This window comes from Neovison vison, chromosome 2 (assembly GCF_020171115.1).
Source record: "Neovison vison isolate M4711 chromosome 2, ASM_NN_V1, whole genome shotgun sequence".
Classification (NCBI taxonomy): Eukaryota; Metazoa; Chordata; class Mammalia; order Carnivora; family Mustelidae; genus Neogale; species Neogale vison.
The window spans coordinates 101718719-101742354 of record NC_058092.1 but is presented as its reverse complement, the minus strand read 5'-3'; positions in this window follow the sequence as shown (position 1 = coordinate 101742354).

The following is a 23636-nucleotide window of genomic DNA, read 5'->3' as shown; positions in this document are numbered from 1 at the left end:
GGGCCAAGACCTCAACCCGAGAGGGGCTGGCATACAAAGAATGTAGTGAGGTTGCTCTGCCCACTGCCGCAGCAGCTGGCTTGGATGTCACTGGCAAAGCAGTCTCCTTCTTAAGACCTAAAAAGTTTGCTACGTGTATGCCATCTTTATAACATTTTTCAGTATCGGTAGTGTATACCATGGTCTTCCCCACTGCTTAGTGGGTTTTGGTTTTTGGAGGGTTCTTTTTGGGGGAGGAGCTCAAGTTCATATTTAAATTCCAGCTAGTCAACATGTAGTGTAATACTAGTTTCAGGAGTAGAATCCAGTGATTCATCACCTACACACAACACCCAGTACTCATCACAGGTGCCCTCCTCCAAACCCATCACCCACCCAACACATTCCTGCCCCCATCCCCCAGTCTGCTCTCTGTACCTGCTGCTTAGTCATTCAATTTTCACTCTCTCTCCTCAGGAGAGTGTCATCTTTTACCTCTTACAGAAGATCTGTTGATAAACTGGGTCCAGTGTTGCCTGCTTCATTCTTTTTTTTTTTTTTTTTTTTAAGATTTTATTTTATTTATTTGAGAGAGAGAGACAGTGAGAGAGAGAATGAGCGAGGAGAAGGTCAGAGAGCGAAGCAGACTCCCCATGGAGCTGGGAGCCTGATGTGGGACTCGATCCCGGGACTCCAGGATCACGCCCTGAGCCGGAGGCAGTCATTTAACCAACTGCGCCACCCAGGCGTCCCTGCCTGCTTCATTCTTAAGCGAATGTGTATTAATCTCCCAAGTACTGATTTGACAGGAACATTAGGAACCTGAAAGAAAAGCAAACCAACAATCTACCTGGATGAGCTGATTTGTAGAGAACAAGGAAGTGAGCACTCTTCCTCTGGGACCTGAGAACTGGTCAAATATTTCTTATTAGCAACTCATTGTCTCCAGAATACCTGGGTGTGACAAACACTTGTGAGAGGTTTTGTAACCAGTAGTGAGACTGTATTTAGAGTCATGGTCTGAAACATGATTCTGGTTGAAAAAGTCACAGAAATGTAGAAATAAGTCTCTGCCCAAGAGGTCTGTTTTTCTTAGCTGCCCGGTTCTTGGAGCCTTGCTTTGACCCACTAACATTTCTTTATATAGGTTACTAGCTTAAAATATTAACTAACCAGAACATATTTTTCCACTAATGCTACTCAAAGTACGTAATAACTGATGAACTCTGATTCTTGCCAACCAGTGTAATTAACTCCACGGGTTTGAATCTGATTCTGTGAAACAAAGGCAAAATCTATCATACTTTTTAAAAATGGACAATCCTCTACCATAGATCATTAGCTTGTCTGACTTCTAAATAAGTTTCATGCGGGTTTACTCTTTAACAAATGTTAATTTTGGGTTTATCAGATTGATAACAGAATCTGTTAAAAGTGATGTGACTGTTTTCAACATGACTATTAACTGTTGCCTTGAGCACTACAATTCTAGTCTCCACACAGCAACCAGAGTTGATTCTTCTCAAACTCATACCTGATTATGTCAATCGTCTTAAAATCATTCAGGGTTCCCCACTGCCCTGAGGATAAATTCCAAACTCCTTAATATAGGGTTTCAGGAGAACAACTGGACTGGCTTAACTGAATATCCCTTGGCCTACTCACAAGTTTCAAGTGAATTAAACATTCCTTAGGCCACATGTGCTGAAAAGGGAGGTGATTTACTCACTTATTTATTGGGTGGTATTGATCTAAGAGAAGGAAGTGGCACGCTCCTTGTCACCCTCACTTCTTCTCCCACAGTGCCAGGGCAGAATGCTTTCAAGGTTTGGGTGATCTTTCCCTCCAGATGCGGTGGACTGACAGCAGATGAGCTTCTAAGGATTCCTCTTAGTGGATGAGCTGAGGGTCCCCAAATATCCATCCTAGGAGAACTAGGGAAGTGGGGTTGAGTCAGGGTATAACCCAAATAGGATGTACATTACACTAACCAACAAAGAGCCTGATCTGTGTCCAGGCCTCAGACTTGTATCATGCCCCACCCACCCCCCACCCCCATTTCCAGTGTCCTCCAGCAGGCCTGGGACTTTTCTGGACTTTCTCCTCTGAGGCCATACCGTCACAAGTGGGCTTTATGTCTCACTAGCTTATTTCCTCCTCAGATCCAGTCAAGCGAGCAGGGGTCTAATTAGGACTGGCTCAAAAACGAGGAAATCAGATTTAATAATTATAAACATTCTTCTGACTAGGTCTCATTGAGCCATATAAAATTATTTCTGGTTCATTGCGTATTTTATACCAAAACTTATTCATTCTTTTGGAACTGGAACTCAGTGTGGTCAGAATCATTTTTATAACATTTCCCCTACTTTGCTTAAGCTAGTTTGAGTTGGGTTTCTGTCAGTTACAACCAGAGTCCTGATAGATTGTGATTCTATAAAGCAAGTTTTAGATGGCCTTGACTCAGACTTACTGCCACAAGGAATATGTGGATATGCATTCTCCTTTATACTGGCCTCTGTGGGTGCTTGGACCTTTTATTTAACTATTGCCAGAAAATAACAACTATTTTAAAATTAAGATCGCTGTTTGAACAGATGGTCTCCAAATGTTAATTGGTTCATCCTGTAGAAAGCATGTCATTTATATGACAACAAATAAAAGTGTAATTTAATTAATTACCTAAGCATACAATTTGCTACTATTTCATCCTGATAGCTTCATTGGAAAGCTGTGTTGTTCCCAACTAGGCCTTCTACTGGAGTGTTTTTAAAATTCTTCCACATCCTTCTCTGGGCCAATTCTGTAGGAGCAGATAGGGCTGTTGCACTGGATTGCTTCTTAGCTTTTTTATCTTGCAGAAAAGAACATGACCTTCTAGTGCTGTGATTCTCAAGTTTTAGCTTGCATCAGCATCACTAGGAGCCTTAGCAAACCACAGTTTGCTGGGCTCTCTACACCTAAGATTTGGATTCAGGAGGTCGGGAGTGGGGTCCAAGTATTTGCATTTCTAGCAAGTTCCAGGTTATTTATGTCGCTTATTTGGGAGAACACTTCACCGTCACAGAGTACCTGCACCAAAGTAGACCCTTAGAGTAGAAATAGATACAATTTGTTCTTTGCTCGGCTCTTCATAAAGACCTTGTTGGCAGAGGTGTTCTATGTGGGGAAGTGCCAGTCAGCTATGTAGTATAGGCACTTTGCTAGATTAGGAGTCCCCAAATTTTTGTTTATTTATTTATTTATTTATTTTTAAGGGGGTGTCTATTTTTTTTTCCAATTTATTTATTTTCAGAAAAACATTATTCATTATTTTTTCACCACACCCAGTGCTCCATGCAAGCCGTGCCCTCTATAATACCCACCACCTGGTACCTCAACCTCCCACCCCCCCGCCACTTCAAACCCCTCAGACTGTTTTTCAGAGTCCATAGTCTCTCATGGTTCACCTCCCCTTCCAATTTACCCAAATTCCCTACTCCTCTCTAACGCCCCTTGTCCTCCATGCTATTTGTTATGCTCCACAAATAAGTGAAACCATATGATAATTGACTCTCTCTGCTTGACTTATTTCACTCAGCATAATCTCTTCCAGTCCCGTCCATGTTGCTACAAAAGTTGGGTATTCATCCTTTCTGATGGAGGCATAATACTCCATATTGATATCAGCCACAGCAACTTCTTTCAAGATACGTCTCCAAAGGCAAAGGAAACAAAAGCGAAAATAAACTTCTGGGACTTCATCATAATCAAAAGCTTCTGCAGAGCAAAGGAAACAGTCAAAAAAACAAAGAGGCAACCCACGGAATGGGAGAAGATATTTGTTTATTTATTTTAAAGATTTTTTTGCACATATTGCATGGAGCACTGGGTATGGTGCATAAACAATGAATCCTGGAATAGTGAAAAAATAAAATAAAAAAAAAGATTTTATGCATTTATTTGTCAGAGAGAGAGAGAGCACACAAGCAGGGGAAGTGGCAGGCAGAAGGAGAAGCAGGATCCCCACTGCAAGAAGCCAGATGTGGGACTTGATCCTGGGACCCTGGGGTCATGACCTGAGCCTAAGGCAGTTGCCTAACCAACTGAGCCACCCAGGCATCCCTAGAGGTCCCAAAATTAAGTGTGTGCAGGGGCCAATGAAAGAACCTAAAGGAGAGGAGGGGATGGGGTAGATGGAAGAAAAGGATATGAACACACTGGCATGCAAAGGGCAAGTGCTATGGCAAACTGAAGAGTGCCTGCCCCACCAGAAGGAACATCATTCTGTGTATTATGTATTACAGTATACTGTAATACTATGTATTACAGACCCTGGAGCACTTACCAATCATGTGACAAGTTTAGGCAGTTACCTAATCTCTCCTTGTCTCAGTTTCCTCAGCCACAAAAGATGGATAATAACAGACCCTATCTTATAGGGTCCTTAGGAGGAGTAGATAAATTAACATATATAGATAATTTAGAAGAAAAGATGAGAAGTACCATCACAGCTGGGTTGCAAGAATGATAACTACTTACATAATGTTGGCTTTTGCCTGGCCCGAGGGAAAGCACAGTCACTCCTGTTAATTTTCACAAGAGCCTATGAGATCAGTACGATTCCTAGTCTCCTCTCGCTGATAAGTAAACTGAGCCGGAGCAGAAGCTGGCCCGAGTTCCCACAGCTAGTGAGTGGAGGCGTTGGACTGCGAACCCCAGGTGGCTGCTGAGTCTCGGGGACCACCTCACACGCACGCACAAATCACCACTCTTGGGTCTGGAATGAGCCGCCACTGAACCTGGGCCAGCCCCTGTCAGGTGGAATCGGGATTCAGCTTCACCTGCCCATTCTTTCTATTCCTTTTTTCTTTTAAGAGAAACTAGAAATCTGAATTTCCATGGGTTGTTTAGCAGGCTCAATTTTTAAAAACCACTGGGTCAAAGAGAACACTTGCCTGGGCCACTTGGGGCCTGCCAGCCACACACTTAGGAAGTCTGCGTGGACCCTGGAGGGGAGGGGAGGGTAATGGGGTGGCTGGTTATCCTGCGGGCCGCGCAGCAGAGTCAGCACCCTATGTGCTGGGTACTGGGTCCATTTCCTAGGAGGGTGGTTTATTCCTGGTGTTTTACAGTGCACCCCTTCCTCAGCAGCCTTCTTTTTGTCCCAGAGCCCTCCAGCCCCTTACATTCTTTCCTCTGATGTTTTCTCAGACCCAGACCACAAATCCTTCCCTTACCTCAGCTATAGGCTTCAGAAACTGAAACTTGATCTCTCCCTCCTTCCCAATGGAGAATTATTTCTAAAGGTGAAAGAGAGCAATTTGTCAGTACCTACTGTCACCACTATACCCATCATTTACCCCTTCTTAAAAATTCCTTTGATTCTGATTTCTTGCCATGCAAAATAAGCAGCCTCCCAACATTTCCAGTTCTTGAAATTTTTGAAGTCCTTGACGATGTGGTCACTTAAGACAAGGCACACCTGAAGAGCAGGACAACGAAGCCAGATAAATTCATCTTCCCTTGGAAAAGCCGTGGCTGTGGCTTGAATTACAGCTCACGTATCTGGCCTGTCCCATTGAACACACAAGATTCAGATATGTGTCATGATGACATAACATTATTTTCCCAAAATAAACAGAGGCTCTTTGTTCCAGCTGGATCTGATTAGTGGTTTTCCTATTTTGCTTTTGGTCAGCCCCCAGGCCAACCTCCCAGGCTGAGCTTCTTGTAAGGCCAAGAAAGGCTTCTCCTTGCCCTGACCCTGCCGTGACAATTGATCCTGACCATGAAAGGCCCAGTCAGCCACGCGGTGGAAGGTGAAGAGGTCCTCTCGTAGAAGAGGTGTGAACAAGAGCGCTTAGCTGAAATCAGATCCTGAAGCAAAGTTCTCAGCAGAGGCTGCATTTGAAACTTTTTTTTTTTTTAAAGTCTCTGTGGTTAGAAATGGACAGCTGTCGTTTATAAATTTCAGCGTTCTTCGGACAGGCAGAATTATGGTGATATTCAGCAGTTGCATTTTGGCCTAGGAAATATTGGCCTCGCTTCTCTGAGTGCTTAGGGACAGCCGTGTGAGTCCTCCCTGTGGAAGAATGCTTTCTCAAGTTCACGACAGGAAATTGATGACTTTCACTCCACTCAACTCCTCAGAGCCAAATCAAGTCACGTGTGTTGAAGACTATAAAAGCATCTAATGAAAGGTTCACGGGAGCTGAGAGAGGCAGACTGAAAGGGAAGCAGGGGGCTGAAGGAAAGGTAGAGGGAGACTGTTTTTGTGGTCTTAGAAAGGCATAGAAATATATGTCATGGCTTTGAAAATTCTGACTGTTGCTGGCTTTTATTTGTATGCCATAACTCCTTGGTTCTAGGGACCCTATCATAGAAATTATAATGATGGGCCATTCATTTTTGCAATGTATTATAATGTAATCAAATTTAACACAAAGACATGGGCACAAATCCATCAATTACTTAATGCCTTCCTGGTCTGGAATATCAGCAGGGGTTCAAGTTGAAGACCCGATGTATCCCTGAGGACACCTGCCATGTCTCACTTTGGTAGACACGGTCTGGGTCTATTCTTCAGCTTTGCAGGGTCCACAACTCAAGCCTTTTAGTTCACACAAAGTTGATTTGGCTTGGGGGGGAGGGGGTCGGTGCTAATGATATCAGACAACCCACAGGAAACCAGACGCCAAATATCCATATTCTCAGTGAGAAATAAAATATTTGAATGTCTATGTTAGCACAATCTCTTTGCTTTTGGAAAGTCTGTTTGGAAAGCCAAATTATAATCAGAAAGTGACCTGATGAGCATGGAATCCAAGCCAAAGAGTTAGCCTGAGAATCCCACTGCATCCTTCTTCCCAGGGGACAAAGCTCCGGAAATACAATGCGAAAGAGGCAGCTTTTGTCTCCGCTCTCTCCAGACTTTACTTTCTCTAGAGTCCTTTCTTACCTCTACTTGCTAATACCGCTAATAGGGCAACATTTTTCTTCCATACTGTTGTTTGTATCTTCATTAGATTCCCAGACTCTGCTCTGTTCAGATTAGGAAATCACTAGCCCCAAAGGACATCTGAAGTTATTATTCCATTACAATGCATTAATTTTGACTAGCTTACTCTTGTTCGAGGGATACCCTACTTCCCCACTCCTTAAGTTTTCATGAAGAAGGATTTCCATTTTGGTAATTCTCCCAACCTCCCTTCTAGGAAGGAGAAGGGATTGTCAATGAGCTTGAGAAATGGTCCTGGGTGATTCTGCCTTTTCTAGGATCCTTCTCCAGATCTATACACTGACAAATAGGATACAGTCTAATGCTGTCTCCTGCAGCAAGCATCCTATCCCCGAGAGATAGGCCCCTTGTGTCAGTGGCCAAATGCATGAATCTGTCTAAATCAGAGGACAAAAAGGGTATTATTATTGGATCCACCTCTAGATACTCTACTATAGACTGCTCTATCAGCTCCAAGGAATGTGCCAGCAAGCACACAGTGTCAGCTGGATAGACATTTGAGCTCTATTTGCCTTCTCAATTCCTGAAGCAGCAGAGTCACTCATTAGCACATTCAAGTTGCATTGAGAATTCTATTGTTGTTTTCTTAATTTTTAAATTTTTGTTGAACAGTGACAGTGTACCTTGGCCTGAGTAGCAATCAATTTATGTTTGATGAATAATTAATTTTATTATTATTATTTGAAATTTTCCTATACCTGTCTTGTCTCCTTTATGACATGAAGACCTTAAGAAACACCAAAGTGCCTTTCAGAATGCTAAAGATGTTTAATTACCTCTTCTACATTTATGTTTTTCTACTCTTTAATCCTCATTTCATTTGCTGCCTAAGTGCATCTGCCTTAGGCCATCTACTCCTATTCCCATTCAGCTCAGCTCTTCTTCCCATTCCTTCTTCCCGGGCCTTGTCCCACCAGAGACCTCCGTTTCAGTCCTTTCCATTGCACTCCTTTAACATTTCCTTTCACATTAAGCCTCTTTTGGATACTCCTCTAACATTCCTCTGCCATATCCTGTTCCCCAGTCTCATGGAGAGACTCCAGGACTCTCAGAGCCAGGAATCAGAACTGGCATTCTTTTTCCTCCTTGTTACCCTTTCTAAATCAGTGATCTTCCAAACTTGATTCAAAATCCACTCGAAGCTCATACCATCTTGTCTTTCTGTTCAGACACTGTACTTTGAAGCCAAGCAGACCACCTGTCACCTATTGTCATCTTTGATAATGTTCATTTATTGTTTTTGCTTTGAGTATTTTTTCATGGTTATATATTTTTTCTCTTTCTTTTTTTTTTCTTTCTTTCTTCCAGAGAGAGAGAGAGAGCAAGGTGAGGGGAGGGAGAAAATCTTAAGCAGACTCCGCACTGAGCACAGAGCCTAAGGGGGCCTTGATCTCAGGATTCTGAGATCACCACCTAAGCCAAAGCCAGAGTCAGTCGCTCTACCCTCAGTACCACCCAGGTGCCCCATCTTCATCACTGTATTTCAGCAGGAAATTGGCAAGAGACAGCTTGCCATTATCAGGCCACAAACCCCATCACTATGTTCACCTCCTATTATAGCCAGCATGTTGAAAGCATTCTTCTTTTCCTGACATCCCACCCAATTTCAACAGACTCCCTATATCCAACATTACAGTAAACAAAGAGGGATGAACAAAGGCTGAATTGTTACCTGGCGTACTCAGTAACTAAGAAAACACATGGTACACTGAACAGTGAATTCTAGAAAGTCTTTCCACCTGTGAGCTGTATCTGACAGTCTCTAATCAGCCCAAAACTAAGAGAGTGTTAGCTGGAGATCTTTTCTCAGTCCAACAGACCTCACTAGATGAATTACTATCAGGCGGAGCAAATTGAACTGGGCACAATAAATATCAACTTCACTTTCAGATTTAAGTTTGAAAGACAGAAGCTGCTAACTACCAAGTAGGCAGAGGAGAAAACAAAAATATTTACACCTTATGAAAAGTTACTTTATCATAAGGAAAAATAGAACATAGTTCTGAAGGCTCAGAGAAAGATAATTTTTCTCAGGGAAAAAAAAATCTTAATAGTCCTCCAAAAGACACAAGAAGATGTAGCTTCTATGAAATAGAAATAAGAAAACCAAAGGAAAAATTTATTAAATGAAGGAGGAGAGGAACGCCTGAGTGGCTCAGTCAGTTAAGTGTCTGCCTTCAGCTCAGGTCATGATCCCAGAGTCCTAGGACCAAGCCCCACATTGAGCTCCCTGCTCTGCAGGGAGTTGCTTCTCCCTCTGCCTCCCACTACCTCTGCTTGTGCTCCCGCACTCCCTCTCTCTCTGTCAAATAAATAAATAAATAAATAAAATCTTTCAAAAAATTGAAGCGAAGATTTGAAGAGAATTGGTTAAAATAAAGAACTGATGTAAGAAAAGAAAATGCAAGAGCAGAGTTCCACTTGTTGGAATAAAGATTTATTATCACTCCCACATAACTAGAGAAAATACGACATAAATGGGGAAAAAAAGAAATCTATACACTTATTTAAAGCCATCTGTGGGTACTTTTTTTTAAGGTTTTATTTATTTATTTGAGAGAGAGAAAGAGAGAGAGCATGAGAAGGGAGAGATCAGAGGGAGAAGCAGACTCCCTGTTGAGCAGGGGGCCCGATGTGGGACTCGATCCTGGGACTCCAGGATCATGACCTAAGCCGAAAGCAGTTGCCCAACCAACTGAGCCACCCAGGTGCCTGTGGGTACTTTTTAATTAAAGGCATCAGATATTGTTGGAGATGCAAAGAAGTTCAAATGAATTAAATTCTAGGAATTAGGCTTTCTTAGGTGAGCAAAGACTGGTAGCCGCTTTCATCCCTGAGGGGCATTGACTACCTGGGCTCATAGGCAGGCCAACTAGTGAGCTGCCATAAGCAAAGGATTTGCCTGAGTTAAAGGTAAACTCCCTGAGCTTCCAAGACTATACATGGACTGGCATGGTAGATTGAAATCTGGAGGAGCCCAAACACAGCCAAGCCTCAGTACTCAGCAGTATCCCCCTCCAGCCTTCTTGAGTGAACACGGATAAGGACAGGCTGAGATTGAAAGGACAAGAGAGATACGATGATTTTGTGGTACTGACAAGAAAAACAACCCAGAGAGTCCATATGGCTCTGTCGCTCTGAGGGAACAGCCAGCCCATGGCACACTCAGAACACAGGACATGTGTGCAGAATGTGTAGGTTTGGGGTGGGGGGAAGGAGGAGGCTGGGTGCATTTGTTTTTCCCTAGGGTCGATGTAATAAATTACCCCAAACTTAATGCTTTAAAAAAAAATGACAGAAATTTATTCTCTCAGTTTTGGACACCAGAAGTCCAAAAGCAGTATTGCTGGGCAGAAATCAGTGTGTTGTAGGGCTGCACTCCCTCTGGAGGCTCTGGGGGAGAGAATCTGTTTTTGCTCTCCCAGCACTCCTTAGCTTGTGGCTGTGTTACCCACATCAGTCTTCAAGGCCGGCAGCTTCAAATGGACTTCTCCGAGTCAGATCCCCCTGCCTCTCATTTACCAGTATGTACATGATCGCCTTTAGAACCTACCTGGATAATCCAGGATAATCGCCTCATCTTAAAAGCCTTAATTTAATCATACTTGCAAAGCCTTTTCCCTCCCTCTCCCCCCAAATAAGGTAACTCTACAGGTTCCTGGCTTGAACTAAAATCATCATAAATCAGAACATCAGCAAGATGGAGGAATAGGAGCTTTCTACTATCATCCCTCCACAAAGGCATGAATTTTACAACTACCCACAGATGCAAGTACCTTTGTTGGAGTCTAGGGGTCCAGCCAAGAAGTTCCAACACAATGTTGGAGCAAAAATTCCAGGAATAGACATATCAAGGAGGGTAAGAACAGATTCATTTTATCTGCATCACCTCTCCCCAAAAGTGGCACAGCTCAGTACCAGTAGAGATCCTCAGCTGGTAATTTCTCACAGGGAAAGTGAGAGTACAGTGAGTGAATACCTGGGTCCAGCAACCATGTGGAATGCTGCCCAAGAGGCCCATTTCTTGGTCTCCTTAACCAGATTACTAAGGAGATCAGAACAGCTGAGTGGTGTGAAGTGGCTGGGAGTATGGAAGAAAGGTCACAAATGCTACAAACTATGCCACAGACTCCATCAGGATGCTACCCACAATAATTTTCCAGTAACGGATCCCAAAGAAATGGAAATCTACAAAATTGCCTAGTAAAGAATTCAAAATAATTATTTTAAGGATCCTCTGCAAACTACAAGAGAACATAGACAACTCAAAAACATCAGAAAAATAATACTTGAACAAAGGGAAAAATTCAATAAAACATAGAAATAATAGTTTTAAAAGACCAAATTCTGGATCTGAAGAATAGAATGAATGAAATGAAAAATGCAATACATAGCATCATCAACAGATATAAACGTGCAGAAGAAAATATATTTGAACTTGAAGACAGGGGATTTGAAATTATCCAGCCAGAGGAGAAAAAAGAAAAAAGGATGAAAAAAGTCTAAAGGATTTATGGGACACCATCAAGAGGGTTAACATTATCATTGAGAGAGTCCCAGAGGAGAAAAGAGAGAGAAATAGATAGTGCATTTAAAGAAATAATGGCAGGGTGCCTGGGTGGCTTAATCAGTAAAATGTCTGCCTTCACCTCAGGTAATGATCCCAGGGTCCTAGGATCAAGCCTGTTGTCAGGCTTCCTGTTTAGTGGGGAACATGCATCTCCCTCTCCCTCTGCCTGCCACTCTCCCTGCTTGTGCACTCGCTCACACTCTCTCTCTCAAATAAATACATAAATGAAATCTTTAAAAAATGGCTAAAATTTTCCAAATATGGGGAGAGATATGGATATCTATGTACTTATCCTAGAAGCAACAAAAGCCCCTAACAGATGCAAACTAAAAAAAGACATAGCCTAAACATATTATAGTAAAGAATTGCTGGGAGGGATGCCTGCGTGGCTCAGTCAGTTAAGCATCCAACTCTTGGTTTTGGCTCAGGTCATAATCTCATGCATGGTGAGATCCAGTCCCATGTTGGGCTCCATGCTCAATGGGGAGTCTGCTTGAAGATTCCCTTCCTCTGCCCCTCCCTCAACTCATGCCCTCTCTCTCTCAAATAAATAAATACTTATTTATTTTTAAAAAATATTTTATTTATTTATTTGACAGAGAGAGAGAGAGGGAACACAAGTAGGGGGAGTAGTAGAGGGAGAGAGAGAAGCAGACCCCCCACTGAGCAGGGAGCCAGATGCCAGGTTCAATCCCAGGACCCTGGGATCATGACCTAAGCTGAAGGCAGATGCTTAACTGACAGAGCCACCCAGGTGCTCCAAATAAATAAATATTTTTTAAAAAAGAGATGCTAGGAAACAAAAGCAAAAATGAACTATTGGTATTTCATCGAGATACAAATTTTCTGCATAGCAGAAAAAATCAACAAAACTAAAAGGCAGCCTATGAAATAAGGGAAGATATTTGCAAATGACTTATCAGATAAAGGGCTAGTATCCAAAATCTATAAAGAATTTATCAAACTCGACACCTCAAAAAATTAAAAAATATAGGTTAAGAAATGGGCACAAGACATGAACAGATATTTCTCCAAAGAAGACATACAAATGGTCAACAGTCACATGAAAAAATGCTCAACATCACTCATTATCAGGGAAATACAAATCAAAACCACAATGAGATACCACCACACACCTGTCAGAATGGCTAAAATTAACAACTCAGGAAAAAACAAATCTTGGAGAGGAAGCAGAGAAAGGGGAACCTGCTCATATTGTGGGAATGCAAACTGGTGCAGCCTCTCTGGAAAATAGTATGGAGGTTCCTCAGAAAATTTAAAATAACACTACCCTACAGCCCAGCAATTGTACAGTTGTACTGCTAGGTATTTATCTGAAGGATACAGAAATAGTGGTTTGAAGGGGTACGTGCACCCCAATGTTTATAGCAGTGCTATCCATAATAGCCAAAACATGGAAAGAATCCAAATGTCCATCAACTGATGAATGCATAAAGAAGATGTGAAAAAAATGTAGATATATATTACTCAGCCATCAAAAGGAATGAAATCTTGCCATTTGCAAGGACATGGATAGAACTAGAGTAACTAGAGTGTATTACACTAAGTGAAAGAAGCCAGTCAGAGAAAGACAAATACCATATTATTTCACTTATATGTGGAATTAAAAAAGCAAAACAGATGACCATAAAGGAAAGTAAGGAAAAATAAAATAAGACAGAGTAGGCAAACCATAAGAGACTTTTAAATATAGGGAACAATCTGAGGGTTGCTGGAGGGGAGATGGATGAGAAGATGAGGTAATTGGGAATTGGGTGATGGGCATTAAGGATGACACTGGATATAATAGGCACTGGGCATTATATGCAACTGATGAATCGCTAAATTCTACCCCTGAAACCAAAACTACATTATATGTGAACAACTTGAATTTAAATAAAATCTTGAAAGAAAAAAAAAAGGAATTGCTGAAGGGGGTTCTTCAAATAGAAACAAAAAGACACTAATTAGTTATATGAAAGTATAAAATTTACTGGTAAAGATGAGTCAAATTCAGAATACTCTATATTGTAATGGTGGTATGTAAATCATTTATAATTAGTATAAGGGTTACAAGACAAAAGTATAGAAAATAACTATGATAATTTGTTAATCAAAGAATATAAAAAGATATAAATTGTAGCATCAAAAGCAAAATGTGGGGAGTAATAACACTAGAGGTTTTATTTGCAACTGGAGTTTAGTTACTATCAGCTTAAAAAGACTGTTATAAGATTTTAGATGTAAGCCTCATCTTAACCACAAAGCAAAAACCTGTAGCTAATACACAAGAGATAAAAAATAAGGAATCAAAGCATACCGCTACAGAAAATTATCAAATCACAAAAGAAGACAGCATGAGAGTAAGAAAGAAACACAGAAGCTGCAAATGCCCAGGATATAATTAATAAAATGGCAATAGTGATTGCTTATGTATCACTAATTACCTTAAATATTCTTTAAATATAAGTGGATTAAATCCCCCAGTCAAAAGACACAGAGCAGCTTACTGGAGTAAAGAAAACCCAGAAGGCTAAAATGTGTGCTGACCATAGGAGAGTCACTTCGCCTGGGTGGCTCAGTGGGTTAAGCCGCTGCCTTCGGCTCGGGTCATGATCTCAGGGTCCTGGGATTGAGTCCCACATCTGGCTCTCTGCTCAGCAGGGAGCCTGCTTCCCTCTCTCTCTCTGCCTGCCTCTCTGCCTGCCTCTCTGTCTACTGTGATCTCTCTCTGTCAAATAAATAAATAAAGTCTTTAAAAAAATTTTTTTTTCGGGGCGCCTGGGTGGCTCAGTGGGTTAAGCCGCTGCCTTCGGCACAGGTCGTGATCTCAGGGTCCTGGGATCGAGTCCCACATCGGGCTCTCTGCTCAGCAGGGAGCCTGCTTCCTCCTCTCTCTCTCTGCCTGCCTCTCTGCCTACTTGTGATCTCTCTCTGTCAAATAAATAAATAAAATCTTTAAAAAAAAATTTTTTTTTCAATTTCCGGTATAGTGAACATATAATGTTACATTTATTTCATGTGTATAATGTAGTGATTCAACAATTCTATACACATCTCAGTGTTCATCATAAGTGTACTCTTAATCCCCTTCACCTATTTCACCCATCCCCCACATTTCAAGATATGCTATAAGGTATAGAAATCAAAATGGCATTGTACTGGCACAAAAATGACACATAGGTCAATGGAATAGAATAGAGAAATAATCCCAGGATTGTATGGTCAATTAATCTTCGACAGAGAAGGCAAGGGTATATAACAAGGAAAAGGTGGTCTCTTCAACAAATGATGTTGGGAAAACTGGACACATACATGCAAAAGAATGAAAGTGGAGGGCACCTGTGGATGACTCAGTCAGTTAAATGACCAACTCCTGGTTTTGGCTCAGGTCATGATCTCAGAGTTGTGAGATCAGGCCCGGCATAGGGCTTTGCTCTGGGCACTGAGGCTGCTTGAGATTCTCTTTATTTCTCTCTCCCTCCCCTCCTTTTCCTCTCCCCTCACCCTCCTCAAGTGTGTGCATTCTCTTTATCTCTCTAAAATAAATAAATAAGTCTTGAAGAAAATAAAAAAGAATGAAACTGGACCAGTTTCTTACACAAAAATAAACTCAAAATGGATTAAGGACCTAAATGTGAGACCATAAAAGTCCTAGAAGAGAGCACAGGCAGTGATTTCTCTGACATTTGTCATAGCAACATTTTTCTAGATATGTCTCCTGAGGCAAAGGAAAAGCAAAAACAGGGACACCTGGGTGGCTCAGTTGGTTAAGCAGCTGCCTTCGGCTCAGGTCATGATCCCAGCGTCCTGGGATCGAGTCCCACATCGGGCTCCTTGCTCGGCAGGGAGCCTGCTTCTCCCTCTGCCTCTGCCTGCCTCTCTGTCTGCCTGTGCTCCCTCTTTCTCCCTCTCTCTCTCTGACAAATAAATAAATAAATAAAATATTTAAAAAAAAAAAAAAAGCAAAAACAAATTATTGGGACTACCTCACTAAAAATCTTCTGCACAGCAAAGGAAACGATTAAAAAAACTAAAAGACAACCTACTGAATGGGAGAAGATATTTACAAATGACATCTGATAAATGTATATAAATATATAAGTAATATATATTATTTATACATAAAGAAAATATATATATATAAATATATAAAGAACTTATACAACCCAACACCAAAAACCCAAATAATCCAATTTAAAAACAAACAAGTATTTCTCCTAGGAAGACATACAGATGCCAACAGACACATGAAAAGATGCTCAGTATCACTTACCATCAAGGAAATGCAAATCAAAACTATAATGAGATTTAACCTCACACTTGTCAGAATGGCTAGAATCAAAATCGCAAGAGTCACTTTAGCTTTAAGGACACATATAGACTGGGGGAGGAGTCAAGATGGCGGAGAAGTAGCAGGCTGAGACTACCTCAGCTAGCAGGAGATCAGCTAGAGAGCTTATCTAAAGATTGCAAACACCTGCAAATCCATCGGCAGATCGAAGAGAAGAAGAACAGCAATTCTAGAAACAGAAAAACAACCACTTTCTGAAAGGTAGGACTGGCGGAGAAGTGAATCCAAAGCGACGGGAAGATAGACCCCGGGGGGAGGGGCCGGCTCCCGGCAAGCGGAGGAGCAACGGAGCAAAAAATCAGGATTTTAAAAGTCTGTTCCGCTGAGGGACATCGCTCCGGAGGCTAAACGGGGCGAAGCCCACACAGGGTCGGCGTGACCTCAGGTCCCACGGGGTCACAGAAGGATCGGGGGTGTCCAAGTGTCGCAGAGCTTGCGGATATTGGAACGGGAAAACCGGCTGCAGAGACAGAGCCGACAGTGAGCTCGCAGCTCAGAGTTGCCTTGAACCGGCCGCAAGCTCGGTGAGCTCCGAGCGCGGCCGGAGGTTGGGCAGACGCGAGTGACTGGGAGCTGTTCGCTGAGGGCGCACAGGGGAGCGGGGCCCCGGGCTCTCGGCTCCTCCGGGCCAGAGACCAGGAGGCCGCCATTTGTATTCCCGTCCTCCGGAACTCTACGGAAAGCGCTCAGGGAACAAAAGCTCCTGAAAGCAAAGCCGAGCAGATCACTCAGCCTGGCCCCTGGTAAGGGCGGTGTAATTCCGCCTGGGGCAAAGACACTTGAGAATCACTACACCAGGCCCCTCCCCCAGAAGATCAACAAGAAATCCAGGCAAGACCGAGTTCATCTACCAAGGAGTGCAGTTTCAATACCAAGGAGAGAGCAGCAGAATTCCAGAGGAGGAGAAAACAAACCATGGAATTCATGGCTTTCTGCCTGTGATTTTTCAGTCTTGCGGTTAATTTAATTTTTTTCTTTTTCATTTTTTTTCTCTTCTTCTGCTAAAATTTTTTATAACTTTTACCCTTTTCTCTTTTAACGTTTTTTAACTAGATTATCTAATATATATATTTTTCTTTTTTATACTTTTGTTTATTCATTTTCTTTTTTTTAATTCTTTTTTTTTCTTTTTTTTCTTTCTTTCTTTTTGAACCTTTTTTTATCCCCAAATCAGAAGAGATCCTAATATCTTCAATCTTTTTTTTCTTAATTCTTTTTTAAATTCTTGATTGAATTATTAATTCAATCTCTTTTTTTTTATTCTTTTTTTCTTTTTTTTCTTTCTTTCTTTTTGAACCTCTTTTTATCCCCAAATCAGAAGAGATCCCAATCAGAAGAGATTGGGAGATCCCAATCAGAAGAGATTGGGAGATCCCAATCAAAGGAGATCCCAATCAGAGGAGATCCGTCACCCAATCGTGAGGGGGGAGAAATCCCCCCTCACGATTTGGGATCTCTTCTGATTTGGTTAAAGCATATTTTCCTGGGATTGTTGCCACCCTTTTAGTATTTTACTTGCTCCTTCATATACTCTTAGCTGGACAAAATGACAAGGCGGAAAAATTCACAACAAAAAAAAGAACAAGAGGCAGTACCAAAGGCTAGGGACCTAATCAATACAGACATTGGTAATATGTCAGATCTAGAGTTCAAAATGACAATTCTCAAGGTTATAGCCGGGCTTGAAAAAGGCATGGAAGATATTAGAGAAACCCTCTCCAGAGATATAAAAGCCCTTTCTGGAGAAATAAAAGAACTAAAATCTAACCAAGTTGAAATCAAAAAAGCTATTAATGAAGTTCAATCAAAAATGGAGGCTCTCGCTGCTAGGATAAATGAGGCAGAAGAAAGAATTAGCGATATAGAAGACCAAATGACAGAGAATAAAGAAGCTGAGCAAAAGAGGGACAAACAGCTACTGGACCATGAGGGGAGAATTCGAGAGATAAGGGACACCATAAGACAAAACAACATTAGAATAATTGGGATTCCAGAAGAAGAAGAAAGAGAGAGGGGAGCAGAAGGTATACTGGAGAGAATTATTGGGGAGAATTTCCCCAATATGGCAAAGGGAACGAGTATCAAAATTCAGGAGGTTCAGAGAACGCCCCTCAAAATCAATAAGAATAGGCCCACACCCCGTCACCTAATAGTAAAATTTACAAGCCTTAGTGACAAAGAGAAAATCCTGAAAGCAGCCCGGGAAAAGAAGTCTGTAACATACAATGGTAAAAGTATTAGATTGGCAGCTGACTTATCCACAGAGACCTGGCAGGCCAGAAAGAGCTGGCATGACATTTTCAGAGCACTAAACGAGAAAAACATGCAGCCAAGAATACTATATCCAGCTAGGCTATCATTGAAAATAGAAGGAGAGATTAAAAGCTTCCAGGACAAACAAAAACTGAAAGAATTTGCAAACACCAAACCAGCTCTACAAGAAATACTGAAAGGGGTCCTCTAAGCAAAGAGAGAGCCTACAAGTGGTAGATCAGAAAGGAACAGAGACAATATACAGTAACAGTCACCTTACAGGCAATACAATGGCACTAAAATCATCTCTCTCAATAGTTACCCTGAATGTTAATGGGCTAAATGCCCCAATCAAAAGACACAGGGTATCAGAATGGATAAAAAAACAAAACCCATCTATATGTTGCCTCCAAGAAACTCATTTTAAACCCGAAGACACCTCCAGACTTAAAGTGAGGGGGTGGAAAAGAATTTACCATGCTAATGGACATCAGAAAAAAGCAGGAGTGGCAATCCTTATATCAGATCAATTAGATTTTGAGCCAAAGACTATAATACGAGATGAGGAAGGACACTATATCATACTCAAAGGGTCTGTCCAACAAGAAGATCTAACAATTTTAAATATCTATGCCCCCAACGTGGGCGCAGCCAACTATATAAACCAATTAATAACAAAATCAAAGAAACACATCAACAATAATACAATAATAGTAGGGGACTTTAACACTCCCCTCACTGAAATGGACAGATCATCCAAGCAAAAGATCAACAGGGAAATAAAGGCCTTAAATGATACACTGGATGAGATGGACATCACAGATATATTCAGAACATTTCATCCCAAAGCAACAGAATACACATTCTTCTCTAGTGCACATGGAACATTCTCCAGAATAGATCACATCCTCGGTCCTAAATCAGGACTCAACCGGTATCAAAAGATTGGGAACATTCCCTGCATATTTTCAGACCACAATGCTCTGAAGCTAGAACTCAACCACAAGAGGAAGTTTGGAAAGAACCCAAATACATGGAGACTAAACAGCATCCTTCTAAAGAATGAATGGGTCAACCGGGAAATTAAAGAAGAATTGAAAAAAATCATGGAAACAAATGATAATGAAAACACAACGGTTCAAAATCTGTGGGACACAACAAAGGCAGTCCTGAGAGGAAAATATATAGCGGTACAAGCTTTTCTCAAAAAACAAGAAAGGTCTCAGGTACACAACCTAACCCTACACCTAAAGGAGCTGGAGAAAGAACAAGAAAGAAACCCTAAACCCAGCAGGAGAAGAGAAATCTTAAAGATCAGAGCAGAAATCAATGAAATAGAAACCAAAAAAACAATAGAACAAATCAACGAAACTAGGAGCTGGTTCTTTGAAAGAATTAATAAAATTGATAAACCCTTGGCCAGACTTACAAAAAGAAAAGAGAAAGGACCCAAATAAATAAAATCATGAATGAAAGAGGAGAGATCACAACTAACACCAAAGAAATACAAACTGTTATAAGAACATACTATGAGCAACTCTACGCCAACAAATTTGACAATCTGGAAGAAATGGATGCATTCCTAGAAACATATAAACTACCAAAATTGAACCAGGAAGAAATAGAAAGCCTGAACAGACCCATAACCAGTAAGGAGATTGAAACAGTCATTAAAAATCTCCAAACAAACAAAAGCCCAGGGCCAGATGGCTTCCCGGGGGAATTCTACCAAACATTTAACGAGGAACTAATTCCTATTCTGAAACTGTTCCAAAAAATAGAAATGGAAGGAAAACTCCCAAACTCATTTTATGAGGCCAGCATCACCTTGATCCCAAAACCAGACAAGGATCCCATCAAAAAAGAGAGCTATAGACCAATATCCTTGATGAACACAGATGCAAAAATTCTCACCAAAATACTAGCCAATAGGATTCAACAGTACATTAAAAGGATTATTCACCACGACCAAGTGGGATTTATCCCAGGGCTGCAAGGTTGGTTCAACATCCGCAAATCAGTCAATGTGATACAACACATCAATAAAAGAAAGAACAAGAACCATATGATACTCTCAATAGATGCTGAAAAAGCATTTGACAAAGTACAGCATCCCTTCCTGATCAAAACCCTTCAAAGTGTAGGGATAGAGGGCACATACCTCAATATCATCAAAGCCATCTATGAAAAACCCACTGCAAATATCATTCTCAATGGAGAAAAACTGAAAGCTTTTCCACTAAGGTCAGGAACACGGCAGGGATGTCCATTATCACCACTGCTATTCAACATAGTACTAGAAGTCCTAGCCTCAGCAATCAGACAACAAAAGGAAATTAAAGGCATCCAAATCGGCAAAGAAGAAGTCAAATTATCACTCTTCGCAGATGATATGATACTCTATGTGGAAAACCCAAAAGACTCCACTCCAAAACTGCTAGAACTTATACAGGAATTCAGTAAAGTGTCAGGATATAAGATCAATGCACAGAAATCAGTTGCATTTCTCTACACCAACAACAAGACAGAAGAAAGAGAAATTAAGGAGTCAATCCCATTTACAATTGCACCCCAAACCATAAGATACCTAGGAATAAACCTAACCAAAGAGGCTAAGAATCTATACTCAGAAAACTATAAAGTACTCATGAAAGAAATTGAGGAAGACACAAAGAAATGGAAAAATGTTCCATGCTCCTGGATTGGAAGAATAAATATTGTGAAAATGTCTATGCTACCTAAAGCAATCTACACATTTAATGCAATTCCTATCAAAGTACCATCCATCTTTTTCAAAGAAATGGAACAAATAATTTTAAAATGTATATGGAATGAGAAAAGACCTCGAATAGCCAAAGGGATATTGAAAAACAAAGCCAAAGTTGGTGGCATCACAATTCCGGACTTCAAGCTTTATTACAAAGCTGTCATCATCAAGACAGCATGGTACTGGCACAAAAACAGACACTTAGACCAATGGAACAGAATAGAGAGCCCAGAAATAGACCCTCAACTCTATGGTCAACTAATCTTCGACAAAGCAGGAAAGAATGTCCAATGGAAAAAAGACAGCCTCTTCAATAAATGGTGTTGGGAAAATTGGACAGCCACGTGCAGAAAAATGAAGTTGGACCATTTCCTTACACCACACACAAAAATAGATTCAAAATGGATTAAGGACCTCAATGTGAGAAAGGAATCCATCAAAATCCTTGAGGAGAACACAGGCAGCAACCTCTTCGACCTCAGCCGCAGCAACATCTTCCTAGGAACATCGCCAAAGGCAAGGGAAGCAAGGGCAAAAATGAACTTTTGGGATTTCATCAAAATCAAAAGCTTTTGCACAGCAAAGGAAACAGTTAACAAAACCAAAAGACAACTGACAGAATGGGAGAAGATATTTGCAAACGACATATCAGATAAAGGACTAGTGTCCAAAATCTATAAAGAACTTAACAAACTCAACACCCAAAGAACAAATAATCCAATCAAGAAATGGGCAGAGGACATGAACAGACGTTTCTGCCAAGAAGACATCCAGATGGCCAACAGACACATGAAAAAGTGCTCCATATCACTCGGCATCAGGGAAATACAAATCAAAACCACAATGAGATATCACCTCACACCAGTCAGAATGGCTAAAATCAACAAGTCAGGAAATGACAGATGCTGGCGAGGATGCGGAGAAAGGGGAACCCTCCTACACTGTTGGTGGGAATGCAAGCTGGTGCAACCACTCTGGAAAACAGCATGGAGGTTCCTCAAAATGTTGAAAATAGAACTGCCCTATGACCCAGCAATTGCACTACTGGGAATTTACCCTAAAGATACAAACGTAGTGATCCAAAGGGGCACGTGCACCCGAATGTTTATAGCAGCAATGTCCACAATAGCCAAACTATGGAAAGAACCTAGATGTCCATCAACAGATGAATGGATCAAGAAGATGTGGTATATATACACAATGGAATACTATGCAGCCATCACAAGAAACGAAATCTTGCCATTTGCGACAACATGGATGGAACTAGAGCGTATCATGCTTAGCGAAATAAGTCAAGCGGAGAAAGACAACTATTATATGATCTCCCTGATATGAGGGAGTGGTGATGCAACATGGGGGCTTAAGTGGGTAGGAGAAGAATCCATGAAACAAGATGGGGTAGGGAGGGAGACAAACCATAAGTGACTCTTAATCTCACGAAACAAACTGTGGGTTGCTGGGGGGAGGGGGGTTGGGAGAAGGGGGGAAGGTTATGGACATTGGGGAGGGTATGTGCTTTTGGGTAAATTGGAAGGGGAGGTGAACCATGAGAGACTATGGACTCTGAAAAACAATCTGAGGGGTTTGAAGTGGCGGGGGGGTGGGAGGTTGGGGTACCAGGTGGTGGGTATTATAGAGGGCACAGCTTGCATGGAGCACTGGGTGTGGTGAAAAAATAATGAATACTGTTTTTCTGAAAATAAATAAATTGGAAAAAAAGAAAAAAAAAAGAAAAAAAAAAGGACACATATAGACTGAAAGTGAAGTGATGGAAAAAGGTACTCATGCAAATGGAAACCAAAACAGAAAAAAGTTAGTTATACTCATATCAGACTAACTAGGTTTAAACTCAAAAGCTGTAATAAGAGACAAAGTTATTATATAATTACAGAAGAGTAAATTCATTAAAAGGACATAACAATTATAAATATATAGGTACACAACATCGGAGTACCTAAATACATAAAGAAAATAATAGATCTGAAGGGACAGAAGAGCAGCAATACGATAATATTAGGGGATTTCAATACTCCACTTTCAGCAATGGATGGCTTATTCAGACCATATCAATAAGGTAACATTTGAGTAGAACTCTACAGTAGTCCAAATGGACCTAACAGATATATACAAAACATTCCATCCAACAGCAGAAGAATACACATTTTTTTCAAGCACATCTAAAATCTTTTTCAGGATAGATCATATATTGGACCACAAAATAAACCTTATTAAAATTTTAAGAAGTTTGGGGCACCTGGGTGGCTCAGTGGCTTAAAGCCTCTACCTTCGGTTCAGGTCATGATCTCAGGGTCCTGGGATCGAGCCCTGCATCAAGCTCTCTGCTCAGCTTCCTCCTCTCTCTCTCTGCCTGCCTCTCTGTCTACTTTGTGATCTCTGTCTGTCAAATAAGTAAATAAAATCTTTAAGAAAAAAAAAGAATGTGTCCACGTCATGATCGTGGACTTTGGAAAAAAAAAATTTAAGAAGTTTGAAACTCTATCAAGCATCTTCTCGTTTTTTTTATTCTTTAGTGCTTTATTTTTTTTCTATTTTAACTTTTTATTATTATTGATGTTTATTTTTACCTATAAGATATGTACATGTGTATTTTTCTAGTCATTTTCATTAAGTTGTTTTATATTTGTAAGATTTCCTTTTTTTCTCTTTTCTCCTTATTTTGGCATCTATGTTCTTTTTTTTAATTTTATTTTTA